Source organism: Triturus cristatus, chromosome 1_1 (assembly GCF_964204655.1).
Source record: "Triturus cristatus chromosome 1_1, aTriCri1.1, whole genome shotgun sequence".
In the NCBI taxonomy this organism is placed as follows: domain Eukaryota; kingdom Metazoa; phylum Chordata; class Amphibia; order Caudata; family Salamandridae; genus Triturus; species Triturus cristatus.
The window spans coordinates 891581755-891604176 of record NC_140579.1 but is presented as its reverse complement, the minus strand read 5'-3'; the positions used below and the strand labels follow the sequence as shown (position 1 = coordinate 891604176).

Sequence of the window (22422 nt, the reverse complement as noted above, 5' to 3'; positions counted from 1 at the left end):
AGAAATCGTCACGCACCGGGACGATGCGGGGACGCCGCGATGAAATTCTTCTCGCACTCTCGATCTTGCGACTCGCAACCGGATGATGCGACCCTCAAACGGATGATGCGCTGGGTACCAGTTACTCTTGTTCACGCTTTCTGCTTTCCAGCTCCTAAACACAGCAAAACGACCTCCTGAGGCCCCAAGACTAGGCAAGCACTCCAAGGCAGGTCAGAACTCCCTCAGCAGAGTTCCAGGGGCGCTGGTGGTGAAGTCCTTTTGTTCCTGGGACTTCTTAACAGGGAGCCAGCTCTCCTCAGGCCCTTGGAGATCAGAATTTAAAGAAGGGGACACAGCATAGTCCTTCCCCTCTCCTTGGCAGCAAAGCAAAACAGCAAGCAGGCAGTCTTCTCCTCTTCAGTTCCTTCCAGCTTTCTCCTTGGCAGAGGTTCCTTCTTAGTTCCACAGTGATCTAAAGTTTAGGTGTCTGGGGTCCTCTTCTTATACCCCTCCAAGACTTTGTCTCCTTTTTGTTTCAGTGGGGGGATTCCCCTGCTCAAACCGGTTCCTGGGTGTGCTCTGCCCTGGAGCACCTGGTTCCTTTCAGAGTGAGGGCAGGGTCGTTGGACGCCCAGCAGGAGGTGGAGCCTTCTTTGTGCTGGCAGAGGCAGAGTCCTCAGCCTGGCCAGCAGGGGGTGGAGTCGGCATTGTGCTGGCAGAGGCAGCCCTATTCAAAACCCAGGGGTTACTCCTCCCACCCATCTAGAGCAGATCTCCCTAGTGCTGACTCATCCAGACTCCTGGAGCCACCTAGCCCATCACATGACACCAGTCAGCCAATCTGCACACAGGAAGGTTAAACAGGAGAATAGCTACTTTCTAAAAAGTGCTATTCTCACACAGTGAATTTAAAAACCATCTTTCTAAAAAGATGTATAATTAAATTCTGAACACAAAGATACCAAACTTGGTTTTTCTACCTTGCCTTTAGGGGAAGATAGGCATGTAAACAGCCTCCCCCATTCTGTCCTATGGGCAAGATAGCCTCTCAGCAGTGAACACGACAATGGCTGTAATTCACTACCAGGGCATGTTACACACCTCAGTACATGCCCTACCTTTCAGATACACTGCACCCAGCCCAGGGGGGTACCTAGGGCCACCATAGGGATGCCTTACATGTACAGAAAGGGAAGGATAAGGCCTGGTCAGTGGTTTCACTGGCCAGGTCGACATGGCCGTCCTGGACTGCACATAGGCACTGCAAACAGGCCTAAGACATCATTTTAGCGCTACTCCTGTGGGTGGCACAATCAGTGCTGCAGCTCACTAGTAGCATTTGTACTACCAGCCCTGGCACTCTCAGTGCACTTTACTAGGGCCTTGCAGGTAGAACAAATATGCCAAACATGTATAGCCAATTACATCACAATTTCCCTAGGGAGCACTTGCACTTTGACACTGATCAGCAGTGGCAAAGTGCCCAAAGCATCTATACCAGTAAAAACGACATCCAGCATAGCATCAAAAATACAGGAGGTAGAGGCAAAAAAGTCAGGGGTAACCACGCCAAAAGATGCCAGGTCTAAAACGTGTCCCCTCCAGCTGAAATGTGGGGAGAACTACCCACCCTCTTGGGAGTTCTCATCACTAAGGCGGAAAAACCTGGACAGACCGTCAGCGTTGGCGTGGTCTGTACCGGGACGGTGTTCCACCGTGAAGTCCATCCCCTGTAGGGAAATGGACCACCTCAACAGCTTAGGATTCTCACCCCTCATCTGCATCAACCATCTAAGGGACCTGTGGTCTGTCTGAACCCGGAAGTGAGTCCCAAACAAGTAGGGTCTCAGCTTCTTCAGAGCCCAGACCACAGCAAAAGCTTCCCTCTCAATAGCACTCCACCTCTGTTCCCTGGGAAGTAGCCTCCTGCTAAGGAAAGCTACAGGTTGGTCCAAGTCCTCATCATTTAGTTGTGAGAGCACTGCTCCCACTCCATGCTCAGAAGCGTCTGTCTGCACTATAAATTCCTTGGAGAAGTCAGGCGCCTTGAGTACAGGTGCTGTACATATGGCCTCCTTCAGGGCATCAAAAGCTTCTTGGCAGGCGCTGGTCCAAATCACTCTCTTGGGTAACTTCTTGGAAGTTAGTTCTGTCAAGGGAGCAACAATGGTGCCATACCCCTTAACAAAACGGCGATAGCACCCGGTGAGTCCTAAGAAGGCTCTCACCTCTGTCTGGGTCCTGGGGGGTTCCCACGCCCGGATGGTATCTATCTTGGCTTGTAGGGGCGCCACCTGGCTGCTTCCTACCTGGTGTCCCAAATACACCTCTGAACCCTGCCCTATCTGGCACTTACTGGCCTTGATAGTGAGGCCTGCACTGTGCAGAGCCTTCAACACTGCGCAGAGGTGTTGCAAGTGTTCTTCCCAAGTGGAGCTGAACTCAATGTCATCAAGATATGCGGCGCTGAATTGCTCCAGCCCGGACAGTACCTGGTTGACCAGTCTCTGGAATGTGGCAGGGGCGTTCTTCAACCCAAAGGGCATGACACAGAACTGGAAGTGCCCCTCTGGCGTTGAAAACGCAGACCTCTCTTTGGCCCCATCAGTTAAGGCAATCTGCCAGTACCCAGAAGTTCAATCAAGCGTACTGAGGTAGTTGGCAGCTCCCAACCGATCCACAAGCTCATCAGCTCTGGGGATGGGGTGTGCGTCAGTCTTCGTGACCGCATTTAGCCCACGGTAGTCCACACAAAACCTAAGTTCTGGAGTGGCACCTGGCGCAGCAGCTTTTGGTACAAGTACCACTGGGCTAGCCCAGGGGCTGCTGGAGGGCTCAATCACCCCTAGTTCCAACATCTTAGAAACCTCCTTCTTGATGCTGGCCCTGACCTTGTCAGCCACCCGGTAAAACTTTTGCTTTACAGGCATGCTATCTCCAGTGTCCACATCATGGACACACCAGTTGGTGATACCAGGGGTCAGGGAGAACAGAGTTGCAAACTGACCCAACACATGGCGACTGTCCCTCTGCTGTTCTGGGGTCAGGGTGGGCGAGAGAACCACTCCATCCACTGACCCATCTTGCTCCTTAGCTTCCAGGAGGTCAGGAAGAGGATCGCTATCCTCCTCCATCCCTGCATCTGTAGTGTTGGACTTGGCCCTTCTGGCAAGTTCACCCCTAGAACTTTTTGCATTTATCCTAGCCTTTTCCCTATGTTGTATTAGGGGATTTAGGCCTCTAGGCACTTTAACACTGTGTCCCAGTGTAAAGTGCGTGCGCTCTGTGTTACATTGACTGAGACTGACCTGCCCTCCCATAGGAATGCATGGGGAATGTGTGTGACCGTGTTAAGTCCTGATGTGAGAGGAGTGCAGGGTCGAGTTTGGTATGTGCGAACTCGTGAGATTAAATGCTGCGCGATGATGTGTGCGGCGTTACTGTGTCTAGTGTAGAAGGGCCACTTCTAGACGCTGACATAAATGTGCAGGGACTGTTTTGCTTGTGATTGGCTGGTGTCTGTCTCCAGGAGTCGGGATGGGTCTGCCCCGGTGGTGGGTGGGGAGATCTGCATGTTGATGGCAGGGAGGAGTACACCAGGGACCTGAATAGGGCTGGGCTTTCCCCACACAATGCTGGCTCCACCCCCTGTGGTGCGTCTGATGTCCCTGGCCTGTCCTGTGAATAGGGAGAGGGGCTGAGCAAAACAAAGTGCTCAGGAACCAGTTGCATCTGGTCCGCCCCTTCCCTGCACCTTTGGAAACAAAGGATTTGGTGTATAAAAGAGGGGCTGTGACCCCATGAAAATGTTCTTGTTCTGACTTGAATCTACCAGGGGCGTGCTGCTGCTGGGGCCCAGGGGAAGGCTTGCCTCCCTGGGCCCTGCCCAGCCCCTGGATACCTGGAAGACGTCTGGGACATTTTGCTGCATTCTTCTAGCGCCTGGGAGCGCTTTGCCTTGGATTTTGGCCCTTTACTTTAGAAGGAGTGCTGAGGCTTCGCAGCGCCGCGCTGATTCCAGGGGAAAAGGGGGGAATTCCCAGCTGGGGGATTCCCCTGTGATGCCGGCCTTGTGGGAGCCCACCCCGCTTATTTTGTTGCTTTTGGTGCGCGGGTGCCCAACCTGCGTCTTCGTTTTACGTGATGGCTTGGTGCGGGTGCCCACCCCGCTTATGTCAGCCCTCGTGGGTGCCCACCCTGCTTTGATGCCGTGCCGTGGTGACTCTTGAGGAGCGGCGGGTGCCCACCCCGCATCATGGCCGCCTTTCTAAATTTCTTTACTTAAGTCTCGGGTGCCCACCCCGCATTTTCCTCGCCTCTAGCGGGAGCCCACCCCGCTTATTTACTTATTTAGGTGCGCGGGTGCCCACCCCGCTGGCTATGGGGATTGTTACGTACCAAGGGAGCCTACCCCTCATTGCCCCCGAGATCGCCGCCGCCGTCCGCGGCCCGCCTGGTTGTGGGCGGGGCCGCCGGACGGAAACGGAAAGAGCCGACACAACGCTGACGCGGGGCTCCCATGCTGAGGGAGGAGCCCCGCAGTGGCGGCCGGGTCCCAGGAGGGGGCCCGGGTGAAGCAAAGAAGGCGGCTGAGGCCGCCAACGGCAGCGCGGGGCACCCAGGAGTCCAGGGAGCCCCGCACAAGAAGTGCTGCCACCACAGAGGACTAATCCCCCATGCCTAGGAGCCCGGTGAGTTGGGGCTGGGCAGGGGGACCTGGACGCCTCCCGCTCTAGGAGGGAGCATATCTTGCTCAGGTGCCAGTGAAGGCACAGTGTTACGGTTTCCTGGGCGGCCCCGTCTGGCAGCGGGTCGCCCCCATGATGGGGCAAGTCATTTCTAAGTCCTAGAGGGCACCGAGGTGCCCTGCCCATATTCTGTGTTTCCCACTGCCCCGATGGTTAGATTGCAGCTACCACGTTTTGGGGGACATGTTATCTTTAGAGCCTCCGTGGCTCCAACAACTGCGCATTTCATTCCCTAAAAGCACCAGTGCGCTCCACAGTGATTGGGGGGCCAGCGCTTTTCTCTAGTTGACGCATATTAATTTCAGGAGCCCCGTGTGGCTCTACAGTACTGGGGGGACATGTTGTTTTAGAGCCTAGGTGGCTCCAACGTTTTGGCAGGGCCATTGAGAGCCCATGCCTCATTTGACTTCCCCAGCTGCGCAGCACTTAGTGCCAGCTGCAGCGTTTAGGCCCTGTTCTTGTCCCCAGCTGCCCAGCAAGTAGTGGGCAGCTGCTACGTTCAGGTTCTGGCGCAACCTGGACCCTAATGTGATTTAGGTGTTATTGTGATTCATATATTAATGCTTATGGTGTTAGGAAATATACTGTGTATAGTATGTTTTGCGCACCCTGTGTTTTATACCTCTAGATAGGATTTCTGCATAGGAGGTTGTTTTACCTGTTTAGGTTGATGTTAGGGAGATTATACTTCCCTGTGTGATGTACGCCAATAGTGTAGTTATACTTGGGAGGTTAGGTCTATTGCGTTAGACTTATGAGAAATTGCATAATGTGTTTATGCCCCTGTGATGGATACAGGATAGGTTTTATACCTGATTCTCTTGTGATATTGCTGAAGTCATTATTGCGCCAGCAGTTACTGGTTGTGCTCTACAGTGATAATTTGTGTTACAGTTAGTATATGTTCTACATGTACAATTGGTGATTTGTGCTGATTCTGACAGTGGTCCATGTGGTCCTGTCCCGTGTAAATAGTCCCTTGTAAAATTCTGCCCAGTGCCAGTTGGCACAGTGTAAATTATGTGATTATCATCTAATGTGTTTATTATAATACAAAGGCTATTTTTTATATATAACCTTGTGTGGAGTTTCTTTTGTGGTGGGCCTAGGGTGTTGTTGCTGGGTGCGCGCGCAAACGCTTTACACATTGCCTCCGGGATAAGCCTGACTGCTCGTGCCAAGCTACCAAGGGGGTGAGCAGGGGTTATCTTTGGCGTGTAACTCCCCAGCCCTGACTAGAGTGGTGGTTTCTGCCTGGCTTTGGCGCAAGCCCTAGCCAACCAGAAATCCCATTTCTAACATGTAGCAAGTAGCATTGTTACTTCAGACCTCTCAAAATGGGGTTTGAGGCGGTTCACATGTAGGACCCTCATGGGGTTCCTGGGAGACCGCAAGTTGACCAGGTAGGTCACTTCACTCTTGCGCTCCACCACCTCATATGGCCCAGTCCACTTGTTTTGGAGCGCGCAAGGCTCCACTGGTGCCATCACCCACACCATCTGCCCAGGTTGAAACTCCACCAGAGTGGTATGCTGGTCAAACCATCTCTTCATCTCATCCTGGCTGGCTTCCAGGTTCGCCTGAGTGAGTGTCCTGAAGCGCTGTGTCTGGTTGCGGATGGCCAGCACATAGCTGAACACATCCTGGGGGGTTTTCCCAGGGGATTTCTCCCAACCCTCCTTCACCAGACTGAGAGGTCCTCTAACAGGGTGTCCGTACAAAAGCTCAAAGGGACTGAACCCTAGAGACTTTTGTGGTACCTCCCTGTAGGCAAATAATAGGCATGGCAAAAATACGTCCTACTTCCGTCTCATGGGCTCTGTCAGCCCCAAGATCATGCCCTTCAGGGTCCGGTTGAACCTTTCAACCAACCCATTTCCTTGAGGGTGGTAAGGAGTGGTGTACTTATAAGTTACCCCACACTCCTCCCACAGAGACTTCATATACCTGGAGATGAAGTTGGTACCCCGGTCAGATACCACCTCTCTGGGGAAACCCACACTGAAAAAGATCCCCATCAACGCACGGCCCACCACCGGGGCTGTGGTTGTCCTGAGAGGGATAGCTTCCGGGTACCGGGTGGCATGATCCACCAGGACAAGGATGAACCTGTTGCCCAAGGCTGTCCTGGGGTCCAGTGGCCCCACAATATCGATCCCCACCCGCTCGAAAGGGGTGCTCACTACAGGAAAAGGCTGGAGAGGGCCTTTGCACTTCCCTCCAGCCTTGCCACTTGCCTGGCAAGTCTGGAATGATCTACAAAAGGAACCGACGTCCGTCTTCATCCCGGGCCAGTAAAAGTGGGTGGCAAGCCTTTGTCGGGTCCTGTCCTGTCCGAGATGTCCTGCAAGAGGCACGTCGTGAGCCAGACCCAGTAGGAAGTCTCTGAACCCTGCGGGTACCACCAGGGTACGTGATCCACTGGGCTCAGCAAACCTAGGCTCACTGTACAACAAGTCATTCTCCCAGTAGAGAAAGAAGTTCTTTGGATCAGCACCTGCTGCCTGGTCTGCAGCCTGGTGCCGCAGACCTTCAAGAGTAGGGCATGTCTTCTGCGCCTAGCAGAACTCCTCTGTGGAGGGGCCACCCTCTTGCTGCCAATGGGTCAGCTCAGGTATGTCTCCCAGCTCAGCTACCTGTTCCCCTGTAGGCTCCAGGGCATCCCCCTCAGGGTCTGCTCCTTGCTGGACCGTGGGAACAGCGGGGGTGGACGCACCACGCCCCTTGCCCTTCCTCTTTCTGGCAGGGACCCGGGCCACTGTTTCAGGCTCCAGGTCTGCTTCACAACCCTGTCTGGCTGCCATGGACCGAGTGGTCACACAGACACACTCAGGCAAACCCAACATCTCCAAAGGAGCCTGGCGTTCCACCACCTTCCATGGGGAACTCTCCAGGTCATTACCTAGCAGACAGTCTACTGGCATGGATCGACTCACAACAACTCTGAGAGGCCCTTTGACCCCCCCCCCACCCTCCCCTACCCCCCCAAAGGGAACATGTGCCACCTTGCAAAGGCGCACAGAGTTGTCTGCTGACACCACAGGGTGAAGTACATCGGGAATGATTAGCTCCTCAGGGACCCACTGACACCTGACCGAAGTCACACTGGCTCCAGTGTCCCTGAGAGCCTCCACCCTCTTCCCATTGATGGTCACACACTGCCTCTACTTCTTAGTGTTATCAGGGACAGGGGTTTCCCGGACCATCTCTGTGTCTCCTAAAGAGACAAGGGACATAACTGCTAATCCCTCCAAATCCCTAGAAATTAAATTCCCACCAAAAGTTACACTAGCTATACCCGATGTTGGAGCACCAGAGGGTGCCTGGGATTTCTTGGGACACACAGGGGATTTGTGACCCAATTCCTGACAGTGATAACACTTAATGGGACCCCTGTTATCCGACCTGCCCTTAGGGGGCCAGGTTAGTTTGGGTTTTGACTTGGGGGGCTGGGACTGGTTACCCTGGGAACTGTTTTGGGGCCCTTGGGCGAACACCTTTTGGTTACCCTTGTCCCCCCCACTCTTCTGCTGGGGACCCTGCCCACCTTTGGCTGTGGTACCCACAAAACCCCTATGGACCCTGGTACTGACCCAGCGATCCGCCTCCTGTGCAAGCTCAAGGGGATCAGTAAGCTTGCGGTCTAAAAGATGCTGACGCAGCTCTGGAACACATATACTACTCAAGTGCTCCCAAATGATCAAATTCAACAACGCCTTATAATCATTCACCTTGCTGCCCTTTATCCAACCTTCCAGTGCACGTGAGAGCAGATTTACACATTCCACCCAAGTCTGGGACCCCTCCCTCCTGGAGTTCCTGAACTGTACCCTGTACTGTTCTGGGGTTAAACCAAACATGAGGCATAAGGCCTCCTTCATATGGGCATAGGCCAGGTTACCGGCTGCTTCCAAGGGCTCTAGAGCACTCCTCCCTGAGGCCTCAAAATGCTTCCACAGACCTGCACCCCAATCTTCTTCAGGCACTCTATGCATCTTACAAGAAATCTCATAGGCAGAAAACCACCCATAGATATCATCACTCACTCTGTAACACTGAACCACATCCTTGGGGATATATACCTTACCCCCTTTCACTGGCTGTTTGCTGCCACCATTTGAGCCGGTCTCCACCTCTCTGGCTTTGATCTCCAGCTCCTTCATGCTCAACTCATGAGCCAAAAGCAATTTTCTTTCCTCAAAATCAAGGGCATTCTTCTTCTCCTCCTTTGCCATTTCCATTTCCATTACTTCCAGCTCATGTTCTCTGATTCTTTGATTCTCTTGTAACTCCTCTGCTGGGGAGAGACCCCTGCTGGAATGGTGGCTCCCCGCTCCTCTGGTGGGGTTGCCCACTGGCAAATCATTTGCCCCAAACCCATTCCCTTCATTATTATCATCTGCTCCCTCAGCCTCTTTAGCCTCCCACCAGGTTTTCAGAACCTTCTGCAACTCTTCCTTTCTGAAGTTGCTTTTTATGGGACAACCAAAATCCTTGCAGAACCGCTTGAGCTCCTCCACCTTGTATGAATACAAATCCTCAATGGTGAACTCTAGCTCTCCTTCTACACTGGCTGCTTTCTCACTTGGAGCCATGATAATTCAAGAGTTACCTCAAAAATAGAACCAAAAATCAACAAACAGCAGTATGTGGCTGTGTAATGGTCTGCTCTCCTAGTGACGTACACCAATTACTGTGGGTCAAGTACACATACAAGTTCAATCCTCACCGCTGACCACCAATGTTAGATCTGGGGGTCTCTAGTTGGCAGGGTAGGTACCACTGTCCAAGTAGGGACCCTTGCTTCTAGTCAGGGCAAGGGAGATACACTGTTAAGATAACCCCTGCTCACCCTCTAGGTAGCTTGGCCTGAGCAGTCTAGGCTATCAAAGGCAATGTGTAAAGTATTTGTACATAGACACTCACAGCAACACAGTGAAAACTCCAGTTTTAAAAAAAGAAGGTATCTTTACTAAAAACTTCACAAGACCAAATACTACAGAAAAACCACCATACAATTAAAAAGGTTACTTTAAAGATAGTTCAAGAGTTAGTAGAAAGTACTCCAGTATGTAAAAATCAGTGTCCTGCACAATGCGACTCTCAATGCACAAAATGCGACACTCTCGTGCCCAACAGTACCTGTAGTTGCGCTAAGGTTCCCAAAAGCTATAACAATGAAGATGGCAAAGGCGATGCGATACTCCTGAGACCTTGGGGAGGCTTTGCAGCAGCCCTGCGTCACGCAGCAGAGGTGAATGCGCCAGCTCCGATCTGTAGGGGGAGGATGCGATGACTTTGGCTTTCTTTTTATAGTTTTCTTAGGGGGAAGCTTCACGCACTGGTACGGTGTGACGCTCTTCGATGGTGCGCGATGCACGGCGCAGCGTTGACTTCTGGCGCCGCAACCCTCGATGCGCCACGGGACGGGACTCTGCGTCGACGCACGCAGCAACTGGATACTTTCACGCACCAGCAGTGGTGCGGCCCGCAAACTGGTTCTGCGACGACCTTCGCAGTGTCAGAAATCGTCACGCACCGGGACGATGCTCGACGCACTCGGCGATGTGGGGACTCCGGGTGCTGCGATGATGCCGCGATGAAATTCTTCTTGCACTCTCGATCTTGCGACTCGCAACCGGATGATGCGACCCTCAAACAGATGATGCGCTGGGTACCAGTTACTCTTGTTCACGCTTTCTGCTTTCCAGCTCCTAAACACAGCAAAACGACCTCCTGAGGCCCCAAGACTAGGCAAGCACTCCAAGGCAGGTCAGAACTCCCTCAGCAGAGTTCCAGGGGAGCTGGTGGTGAAGTCCTTTTGTTCCTGGGACTTCTTAACAGGGAGCCAGCTCTCCTCAGGCCCTTGGAGATCAGAATTTAAAGAAGGGGACACAGCAGAGTCCTTCCCCTCTCCTTGGCAGCAAAGCAAAACAGCAAGCAGGCAGTCTTCTCCTCTTCAGTTCCTTCCAGCTTTCTCCTTGGCAGAGGTTCCTTCTTAGTTCCACAGTGATCTAAAGTTTAGGTGTCTGGGGTCCTCTTCTTATACCCCTCCAAGACTTTGTCTCCCTTTGTTTCAGTGGGGGGATTCCCCTGCTCAACCCGGTTCCTGGGTGTGCTCTGCCCTGGAGCACCTGGTTCCTTTCAGAGTGAGGGGCAGGGTCGTTGGACGCCCAGCAGGAGGTGGAGCCTCCTTTGTGCTGGCAGAGGCAGAGTCCTCAGCCTGGCCAGAAGGGGGTGGAGCCGGCATTGTGCTGGCAGAGGCAGCCCTATTCAAAACCCAGGGGCTACTCCTCCCACCCATCTAGAGCAGATCTCCCTAGTCACCCTGCTGCTGACTCATCCAGACTCCTAGAGCCACCTAGCCCATCACATGACACCAGTCAGCCAATCTGCACACAGGAAGGTTAAACAGGAGAATAGCTACTTTCTAAAAAGTGCTATTCTCACACAGTGAATTTAAAAACCATCTTTCTAAAAAGATGTATAATTAAATTCTGAACACACAGATACCAAACTTGTTTTTTCTACCTTGCCTTTAGGGGAAGATAGGCATGTAAACAGCCTCCCCCATTCTGTCCTATGGGCAAGATAGCCTCTCAGCAGTGAACACGACAATGGTTGTAATTCACTACCAGGTCATGTTACACACCTCAGTACATGCCCTACTTTTCAGATACACTGCACCCAGCCCAGGGGGGGTACCTAGGGCCACCATAGGGATGCCTGACATGTACAGAAAGGGAAGGATAAGGCCTGGTCAGTGGGTGCACTGGCCAGGTCGACATGGCAGTCCTGGACTGCACATAGGCACTGCAAGCAGGCCTAAGACATCATTTTAGCGCTACTCCTGTGGGTGGCGCAATCAGTGCTGCAGCCCACTAGTAGCATTTGTACTACCAGCCCTGGCACTCTCAGTGCACTTTACTAGGGCCTTGCAGGTAGAACAAATATGCCAAACATGTATAGCCAATTACATCACAATTTCCCTAGGGAGCACTTGCACTTTGACACTGATCAGCAGTGGCAAAGTGCCCAAAGCATCTATACCAGTAAAAACGACATCCAGCATAGCATCAAACATACAGGAGGTAGAGGCAAAAAAGTCAGGGGTAACCACGCCAAAAGATGCCAGGTCTAACAATAATTGTTTGTCTTTATAGTTTTGCGCCGCTTCACGCTGGCTAACTTCTGGCTAACTTAATATTTGGCCTATCTTTGGCTTTCACCACATTTACAAGCTCTTTTTTTGCTTTGCGACATTTGCTATTATACCATGAGCATTTAGGTCGATCTATTTCCCTCTTAGATGTTTCCGGGTAGAATACTTCTGCCAGCTTTACTACTAGCTCCTCATGGATTATTTTAGCTTTGTCTCTGTCCTCTACAGATGTCTCCACCTGTCCCAACACTCTCATTTTCTCTATTATAGGTATTGCAAGCTGGTACACCTTTACCAGTTTGGGGGGAGATTGCTGGACGCGATTCCATCTAACTTTCCTTCGGTTATTAGTGGTTACTAAATCACCGGTGTTAGTCGCCGGGTTGGAACGGATGGCAGATACGCCCGGATTCCCCAGCTTCAATGTTACAATCAGGGCGTTGTGATCACTGTCCTGCCTCTGTTGTACATAGAAATCTTGGACTTTCTCCCAGGTTCTTGTTTCCACCATAATGTAATCCATTAACGAGGGGTGGCCATCGTGATTGAATGTAAATTTACCAGGGAGGTCAGCCTTGGTCCTCCCATTGCATGCCCTCAATGAGTGGGACAGCGTAAATGAGTAGATTTGTATGGCTAAAGGGGACCAGGTTTTAATTGGGGTGATCTGTGGTTCAGGAATTGACCAATACAGGTATTCTTCTGATGGATCTTCCTGGAAATTGTCAGTTAAAGGTTCAAATTGACAATTAAAGTCACCTCCTATAATCAACAGAATTGCTGGATCCGAGATGGGAATATAGTGGCCAAGTTGATCTATGGTGGCAGATTCTATTGATTACAGGTCTAGAATAGACCTTAATTAAGGCAATTTTCATCTTATCGGGGAATTACAGCAAGACGCATTGAATGTTGTTGTTAGGAGTTATCAACTGCTCTGCCTTGCACCCAAGATGCGTGCCCACCCAGATCGTGAGTCCACCAGACGGGCGTCCTCTCCTGCCCTTTGTGGCCAAGATATTAAATGGGGCAAATCCTACCCTATGGTGTTCTTCGCAAGCCCAGGTTTCTTAGAATAGGCAAATGTCTTGATTACCCACAAAAGACCCCCAGTCATGACATGGTAGTTTATTTTTCAGCCCTGCTAAATTCCACAAAAGAATTTGTAGATCGCTGCTCCTCAATCCTGCCCCTGTTGGTGCCTCCCTGGAGGAAGAATGGGGGGAGGGATATACAGCCTGATGGACCTTATCCGGTCTTACAAGTACTACACTTAATCCACCCCTATCAATACAACCCACATGGGTATCAAGAGAGATATAAGCAGCCTCCTCGCTCGGATTGCTACCCATTGTTTGTGTACTATGCCAGTGGTCCAATACTGGACCGCTAACTCCATTCGCACCGCTCTCAATGCAGCCTTCTTCAATAGATCGATCGGGTTGCTTTTTCTCTCGAGAGTCGCCAATGAAATGGCCCACCCCTAGTCAGTCAACCTCCTCGAGATTTTCATATCTGTTACTTACTGCAATATTATACAGAGGGCGCCTGGAAGGGTTACTCCACCTTCCCTTCCATAAGAGGACCGGGGCCCGCAGTGAGGAGTGACGAGAGTACATGGTCTCTCTGATCCGAGTTTAGTTGGGGATAAAAGTAATCCAGCGAGCGAAGGCTTATTCCTGTGGGTGTGTGATGACCTGCATTGGGGGTGGATAGCAGTCTGCTTGCAGTATGAGGGTTGTTGAAGTTAATAACAACACACTTCCCTACTTCAGTTTTTCGGGCATCGCCCAATCAACCTACTCTGCGAACCATGATTATCTCCCCCGCCCGGGCATACTCAAAATACTTGAACCTAGCGAGCCAGAATAAGCATTTGTTCCTAAGGTCAAGCTGAGATTCCTTAGAATTGTGTGCAATTAAAGGGATGCCTGTCATTATGGCTACATAGGGGGCACAGGCTGGGGGAAGATTTATACTAGGGAGGGAAGTCACCTTAATCTCACTAGGAGAAACCTGGGTCGGTTGCGCAATTTGTTTGCTAATAACCTCCCTCCTCAAAGCCTTAGCCTTAACCCCTCCACTTGCTTCCATTGTACTCTTCCTATGACTAAGCTCGTGGGTGACTATTGTAGTTTTAGTGCTCGCTTCCCTTTGTAGACCACTGGTTGTAGGTATCTCAATTATATGCCCCCCCCACACCTTGTATATGAGTTGAGCACTGGGTAGCGTCTTGACTTCCAGTGTCAGACCCTCCCCGTGCGTTCCTAGTCACAGAGTCAGTTCGTACTAAAGCTCCTAAGCCCTCCCAAGCTCTCTCCATTCTATCTAGACGGGCTACTAAGGGTGCTATTTCTTCTTGGATGGTGGCTCTTAATTTAGTTAAAAGATCCGCTATCAGATTGTCTACCCCCGTTGTGTGTTCTGCAGCTGGATTATCGATTTGAGTTTTACCCTTTAACTGTTCTGATTCGCATGATTCCAGTAGATCAGCCTGGTTAGTCACACATTGTTTTTTGTTTTTTGGCCCTATATCAGGTACTGCTTTACGTTTCCCTTTATTTGAAATATTGGTGAGCGTACTGGCCCTATGTGGTTGCTTCCTAGTTCGAGCAACCCGCGGCGAAGGCACCCTACTATGTGTCTGCCTATCTTGGGCCCCTGTTGTCATGGTGGGGGAATAACCAGAGGGGGGGGGGAGTGACAATGAACTGTGCTGCAATATTTGAGTGGTGGTTGGTGACGGAGTGGCCTCAGATTCTTGTATGCAAATATCCGGAGTAAGGGATAGCCTCCTTTCCGTGCGCTCTATTTCTGTAGACACCACCCCGATAGCCCTCTGAAGCATTTTATCTATAGCAGTGATTGGGGGCTTACCTGCTGTTTTATTTTTGTTTACAACTGCCCTTTTTCCCTATTTTCCCAACAGTTATCGTTACCGCTCTTTTGCAAGATGTACCTCGTTTCCCCACTACCCAGATGTAACTAAACACCCATAGGGGTTCATATAGGGCTCAAATTCAAAGTATAAACCACCTGTCTACACAGTTATACAGACGTGTCGCCCCGTTCGGCACCTAATTCGTTTACAACAAAGCCTTCCCTCCAAGGTGGTGCTTAAACAGTGGCACAGCAATAGTCCATGTAAGCGAAGGAACATGCAAATGTTCTTAGCTTTTGGATCAGAGTCATCAAGTTATTGTGGGCATATGATTTAGAGAAAGTCTTACCCCTCCATTTAACAGCAGAGTAGGGGAAAGAACAGCCGCTCAGGGGGTGGCCCTTCCCTGCCCCTTCCTGGCGCCGCCCGTCCTGTGTCGCGGGTGGCGTGGCGCGCTTTTGAGCACGAAACTGGCTCATCCCTAGCTGCCGATGGTTTGTGGGACCTAGAGTCCCTGGCAGCAGCAGCAAAGTCCGTGAAACCCGCGTCGCGGGTGGCGTGGCGCGCTTTTGAGCGCGAGACTGGCTCCTCCCTAGCTGGCGATGGTTTGTGGGACCCGGAGTCCCTGGCAGCAGCAGCAAAGTCCGTAAAACCTGCGTCGCGGGTGGAGTGGCGCGCTTTTGAGCGCGAGAATGGCTCCTCCCTAGCTGGCGATGGTTTGTGGGACCTGGAGTCCCTGGCAGCAGCAGCAAAGTCCGTGAAACCCTAGTAATCGCACGCCGTGTTTATAAAATAAGATAAACATCTGGCCAAAAGACATATTTACAAATAACACTTTCTAAAAAAACGTGTACTTGTGCAGAAATGCCAGGAGTTGCATTAGAAAATGGTGTTCACTGGACCACGGCCCGCCAGTCCTCTTTCTGTGGCGATGATCGCTGCTCTCCACAGTCGGCCTGGGATGGGTGGGAACTGCGATCGGGAGCGGAGCTCCGGGAGGGAGGAAGAAAAGGAGGAGGAGGCCGGCTGAGGGAAGAGACCCGCAGCAGGAAGAGGGGAGACCAAGTAATCTGATTAAAGCATATATTTTCCAGTAGCAGGCCCAGTACACGTGTTTTGCTGCACCCTTGGCTTGCGGTTGCCCTCTCGAGTCGCTGGTCTCCTTGCAGTATCCAATTTCCTGAAGCGGTAACATTTGGTATTCGTACGGTGTCGCGTTCGTGTCTCCCGAAGCTTGCTCCTAATCCTGGCTTGCCGTGCAGCTCTACTTCCCGTTCGCGTTAGATATAATGATTTATGGCCATACAATAGTTTGCATCATTGTCATCAGTAACTCCTACAAGAAAAGAATGGCATTAGCATTTAGAAGCCTTAAAACAGGAAATAAATTATAGCTAAAAGACTAAATAGAGCCAGTACGGCCAAAAAAAGGAACCTGGGAGTTCTACTTCAGATTTTTGCTCCTCCTCCAGAAAAAGAATATGGACAGGAGGTCCATTCTTTATCTAAGGGAACTAAACAAATATACAAAGAAAACAAACCTTAAGGATGCTAACTCTTCGGGATGTTTTGCAATCTATAAACAAGGAAGACTTCATGGCATCAATAGATTTAGAGAATGCATATTTACATTTACCGATCCATCCCAAACAATAGAAGTATGAGTGATTTTTGGTTGACATTGAACACTGCCAATACAAAGCCCACTCATATGGCCTTAAGTCAGCACCCAGGTTGTTTATAAAAGAAAATAATTATATATATATAATTAGTATGAGTAGCCTCCTGCCAGGGACAAGGATATTTATTTATTTTATTTGCAGAGGTTTATATAGCGCTGGCTAGACCCGGAGGTATCGGAGCGCTTTACATGAGGATCAGTAAGTTACAGTTTCCATAATTATTTAGACAAGTCTAGACATAGGAGAAAATAAAATGAGATTACACAATAATGTGAGATTATTAGCGCGTACACACGTCTTATGGCGAGTTAAGAGGTAGAGGGTGAGAATGGTACACTGGGTTAGGGAATGCAGGTAGGAAAAACACAACGGTGAGGTGAGGAAAACCATGTCTGATGTCTAGCTGGGTAGGTGCCAGCCAAGGGGGTGAACCAGAGCCAAACTCTGTCTATAACTGCATATGACAGCTCCACCGGGCATCAGCCAAAGTTGCTCGGGCACCGTGGCTTTACATGAGGATCAGCGAGTTACAGGTTACAAAATGACATCAGTTACAGGAGCCAAGAATAAACATAATGAGAAAAATAGTGATTACAAAGTAACAAGAGATATTAACGTATAAGCAAGGAAGGGGAGGTAGCCACAGTATCACGGAGCGAGGAGGCGGTGGAGGGAAGGAAACACAACGGTGAGACGAAGAAAAACTATGTCCAATGTCCGGCTGGGAAGGTGACGGCCGAGGGGGTGAACCAGAGCCAAACTCCTCTATAGCTGCCTAAACAGCTCCACCGGGCATCGCCCATGTTGCTCAGTCTCCACGGTAAGTACAATATTCATGGTTTCCGCCCGGGGGGCCTCATCATAGCTCCAACTGCCGCACCAGTCCCGGTGTTACTGGGAAACCCTGAGCGTAATTCAAACATCAAGCGGTGCTTGCTCCGTGGCGCCTGTCCAGCTGGTTGCTCAGACCGTGCTGCAGCGCGTTCCATGCCTCCCTCAATAGTTCCTGTATTCCAGTGCGATCAAACAGTGAGGTGGGGAGATGTTTGGCAGGCTGGCTCTCTTTCAAGGCAGGCTGTTTCTGGCAGAATATGGTAGGAACTGAGTCTCAATGACCTGAGCCTCTCCAATCTGTCAAAGCTGTGCACTCTTCATTAAGGCTAGGCATGCCGCAACATCAGGAAATGCGGGGGCCCGGGCCTTTCATCAGCAGCTAGTAGCCATAGTAGATCACCGTTCTAGGGGCTCTGTCCCAAGAAGCCGCCATCTTAGAATCAGGCAGTCCCGATCTCCGGTGTTCACGGCTCACCTGCTATCAAGACAATCAGTTAAATCACCCGGTGAGTTTCTCCTGCTCTTCCCCTTTTACATAGGCTCACCGGTATGGCAGCTGTTCTCAGAACCCGGTGCCAACCAAGGTCGCTGGCGCTTGGCGAAGCCTGATGGGCGCCATCTTAAGGTCCGTCAATTCTCACTCCGGCCAAGGAGGGGTCCGCTTAGTTGGTCGTGCTGCATGCATTTTGGGGGAGACACAGATGGACAAATGCTCTACCTGTGACTAAAAGCGGGCCCCCACCTTGATTCACAGCGAGCTTCAGCATGCTCCTCTATCATCCATGCCGGGGCTGCATCTCCTCATGTCGCTGCTGCCATAATTCCTGTGCTTACTGCACGGGACGCCCTCAGGTCCCGGGCAGCGGAGGGCTGAACTATCGTCTGGGTAGCCCACTCCAGGTGAGTTTAGCTGCCAAAGGAGTGCCGCCTCCAGCCGTCTGCAGTCACCAGGCAGGGGCCGCCGCCCTCTTGATAGCCGCTCTGCATCTCACAGCCGAGTTGTCATTCCGGCGGTGAAACCAGCATATATGGGGTGCTCGGTGCAGTCACAGTATCCGTTCGGTGCCCCTTGCTTTACTTCTTCTGAAACCGCGGACCGGGCCGCATTCTGCGCGGGGCATCCTCTATATCCCTGGGGCTTGGAGTGGAGCCGAGCGATAATACGTCTGCGCGGCCATGATGGCTATATCTCGATGACTTGCTCACCAAACTTCGCAATCAATCAAATAATGAATCTTCTGCAACAATTCAGCCTACCTTTCAATTAAAACAAAACCTACAATTCTTGAGTGCAAACATTTGTTCCGACTGCTTAAAGGCTATCCCATCGAAAGAAAAAGGACTGAAGTTCAGTCTCTTACTACAAGAGATAGCCTCAAACGATTGCATACCAGTAAGAAAATACAAAGTCCTTTTAGGCATCCTGTATTCCTCTCATACCGCATTGTCGTCTAAGAATGACACGTCTTCAAGAAGAACTAGACAAACAGTTGGCACAGGTAAATAGCAACTGGGACAATTATGTTGAAGCCACAGAAAGGGTGAAACATGTCCTACTTTGGTGGGAAGAAAAAAACAATTTCTATTTCGATCAGGATCTTTACAAAGTCAAGCCTTATCTTCATTTGACAAGAGACGCCACAGTGAATAGTTAGGGAGTGATCTTGAATAACCTCTTGACATGTAGATTATGCTCTGTTCTTTGCAAAAGCTAAACATAAATATGTTAGATTTGAGAGGGGTGAGAAGGCTTTTCTTCCCCCCTTTCAACAAAAAGATGTCAAGGTAGAATGGACAGCATGACTACATTATATTAAAAATCAAAAACAAGATGAAACAAAATTCAAACAGTTGTCCAAGGAAGCACTGATATTGTGGCATTGTGTCCTGCGATACCACATCAACTTGACAATTGAGCATGTCCCGGGCTTACAGAGTGAGACAGTGAATGCCCTTAGAAGATAGGTAGGCTGCCATGACTGGGAGTTCAATTCAAATCAGTTAGATCTCATATTCATGCTGGCGCAAAACCCCATTGGGTCTGTTTACAGCACCAACCAACTCCAAATGCTGAAACTTCATAAGCAGTTTCTGGTACCTCAACTCGAATGGGTAAGCGTTTTCAGTTTTCTGATTAGGGAAATTTGTTTACATTTTTCACCCCCAATACCTCCCATATCAGGGGTCCTCTGAAAAATTAAGGAAACAGAACGATATTGACAGCCCTTGCTTGGGCGAGACAGTTCTAGCTCACAGCAGGGACAGACACTTGTTCAGATCAAAGTGAATCTTTTTCTGTTGTCCAAGAACTTGGATCCTGCACCACCACCCGTTGTCTCTATGCATGACTGCCTGGCTGCTTCTGGCTAGAGTGTGGGCCTTTGGAAATATCACTTTCTTAAAGAAGGATTCTTCAAGCAGACAGAGATACTTCCACAATTAAAACTGCCTGAAAAGGAGATTTAGCATTTGTGCTACAAGGAATATTATAGAACCTCTCGCCATGCATCTGCATTGTTGTCTTAATCTGGTATTGTGTTGTTCATCCATCATGGTTCAGTTGGCAGCTACTTGAAGATACTTGAGAGCTCCAATGATAACCGTCTTTATTTCCCACAAGAGCAGTAAAGGAATTCATGCGGGGTCTGTTCTGCACTTATCAACCTCTAGCCAAAAGTCCACCAGTATGGGAATTCCATGCCGTTTTAGGCCAACTCTTCAGCAAACTATTTGAACTAATACCTAAAGCATCCCTGCAGATGTTATCAAGGAACAGAAATTGGAGAAATTTCATCATTTCAATTAAACCACCATACATTAAATTTAATAAAAGATGATAACCTTGTCGACAAATCCAAAGTTTATCCTGAAAGTACTGACATCTTTTCACATCAACAAACTAATTCATTCACTGGCGCTTTTCCCACAGTCATCTACAGCAGCTGAACTAGTCTTGCATTTTCTTGGCGTTAAGTTTGAAATTTGAAAGGGTTTGCAAAATGGGCTAGTTGTTTGACTCGCATAGAAATGCAAATAAAGCATGTCCTTTGTTGAAGTAAAGCATATCCAGATGGATTACCTCTGGTTCATCTTACTGTTGTGTCAAAGACGGCAGTGCTTTGAGATATAAGGTTGGAGGGCTGTCTATGAAGGGCATGCTAGCAAGAGCTGCACTGCTTGTTGGAGCGCCCTTATTAGATATCTGCAGATGGGAGTCTATGAAAGATTCAGTGCTGCAGAATCTATTTGTGAGGCCATTAGTTGTTGTTACAAACTGTGAAAATCTGGTGATTAAAGCCTTTGAGGAGAGTTTGAGCCTGGAGCCCCTCCACTTGATTGGGTAGGCTTCAGGTTACATAATGAAATGGGTGAACAGTTGTCATTTGTTTTCCGTGTCAGTTGCTGTATTGGGAAAATGTTTTGTTGTGTATAACTCTCATAGAGAGCCTCTATCGTTTACTTCCGTGTCTGAATCTCATAATCCACTGTTATGATACAACACCAGTCGATAACTAAACTGGTTACTCGCTGTTGTAATGTCTTAAAGCCTCCTTGAGAGCCTGTCTGCGCAGCGCTGCTTGTCTGCTTCAACTAAAAACAGGAAGCACAGCTGCAGGAGGAAGGCCGGTGTAGGGGGTTGGTCAAAATGGCGGGTACGTTTATATTTTTTTATTTGAAACCTTCGGGACGATGATTCATAATGGAGGCCATGTGTGGTGTTCTTCAAGGAAGGAGGACCAAGAACACCAGCATGGGTGACACAGGTAGGTTTATTCACCTCATCCACCAATTGTTCAAGTACAACTGTCTTATCCGGAATTTCCTCACACAAAACGTTCTCATATTCTAGAAAAGAATGGAAAACTGTAGATAGTCTATTCTATATTGCAATGATGAAGGAAATGATACTACAGAAGGAAAATGTACCACATTACACATCTTCCCTCTGAACAACAACAAATAATAAGTTCACTACAAGTTTTACAGAGATAAATAAACATACATCATAAGTGTAATGAAACAATATAAATATATATCACTATACAATGAAGTGCTATAATAAACATCGATAGATCGTTGATCATGCATACCCAGATAGTCTGTACAAATCTGAAACCAACTTAAACATAGTCTTTCATGTACGCAGGGCATCTGCGCACTCTCTGACTTCTCTCTCTAACACAACCTGAGACACTAGGAATATCAGAGAGAGGAGCAGATGAGAAATTTGTAAACTTCAAACATGAGTCCACCTCATTACTATCAGACTGGTCTGAAGAAGAGGAAGGACTCACTACAACAACCCGACTCTTGTTCCAAATCCTCCCATCACTAGTCTTGACTGCATTATTAAAAATTTTAACCACTGTTCTGACATTAGTGTATTTTGACCATGGCAGACGTCCAACAGGAGCTTTTATTTTAACTAGATCCCCCACCTTTATCGCCTGATATTGTGCACATTTGTTTTTATCAAAGTAACATTTCCTCAAAGCTTGTTTCTCCAACTCCTTAACTCTCCAATCTCCTATCTGATTATTGACAAGACCCTTGTTCAATTTCATCCACCCAGGGCATAACCTTGTATTGGGAAACCTCCCCTTAAAGAGTTCAAAAGGCGACCTTCCAGTGGTCGAGTGAGGAGAAACCCGATAAGACGAGATTCTATCCTGAAGTAACTCCTTCCAATTTAGACCATTAGCCCTCGCTAATTGGATACTTTCTGTAAGAGTTTTGTTGAGCCTTTCAATTGCACCATTTGTTTCTGGATGATAAATCGCACATTTTTTGTGAATAATACCACAACTGTCAAGAACTTTTTTTAACTCATTAGAAGAAAATTGTGGACCATTATCCGAAAGTAAGCTATTGGGAAAGCTTTCTTTCTTAAATATATCCTGTAAGAACTTAATTACCGTAGCTGTGGACACCTCTCTTGCAGCACACACCTCTACCCACCTGGAGTACAGATCTAATACCACAATCAAATAGGGCGTATCACTCACACCATGTAAAGGTCCAACAATGTCAATTGAAATCTCATCCCAAGGATGACCAGGTAATTTTCTGCAAACCATAGGAGTCTGTTTTGTTTTCAAAACTTTATCACTAGCGCAGCATTCAGCACATTCA

The 22422-nt window shown here is 49.3% G+C and overlaps 1 pseudogene; it reads left to right on the top strand.

The window, feature by feature from the left end:
• Nucleotides 1-22422, top strand: part of LOC146871249 (HAUS augmin-like complex subunit 4) — a 208387-nt pseudogene that overhangs the window by 61521 nt on the left and 124444 nt on the right.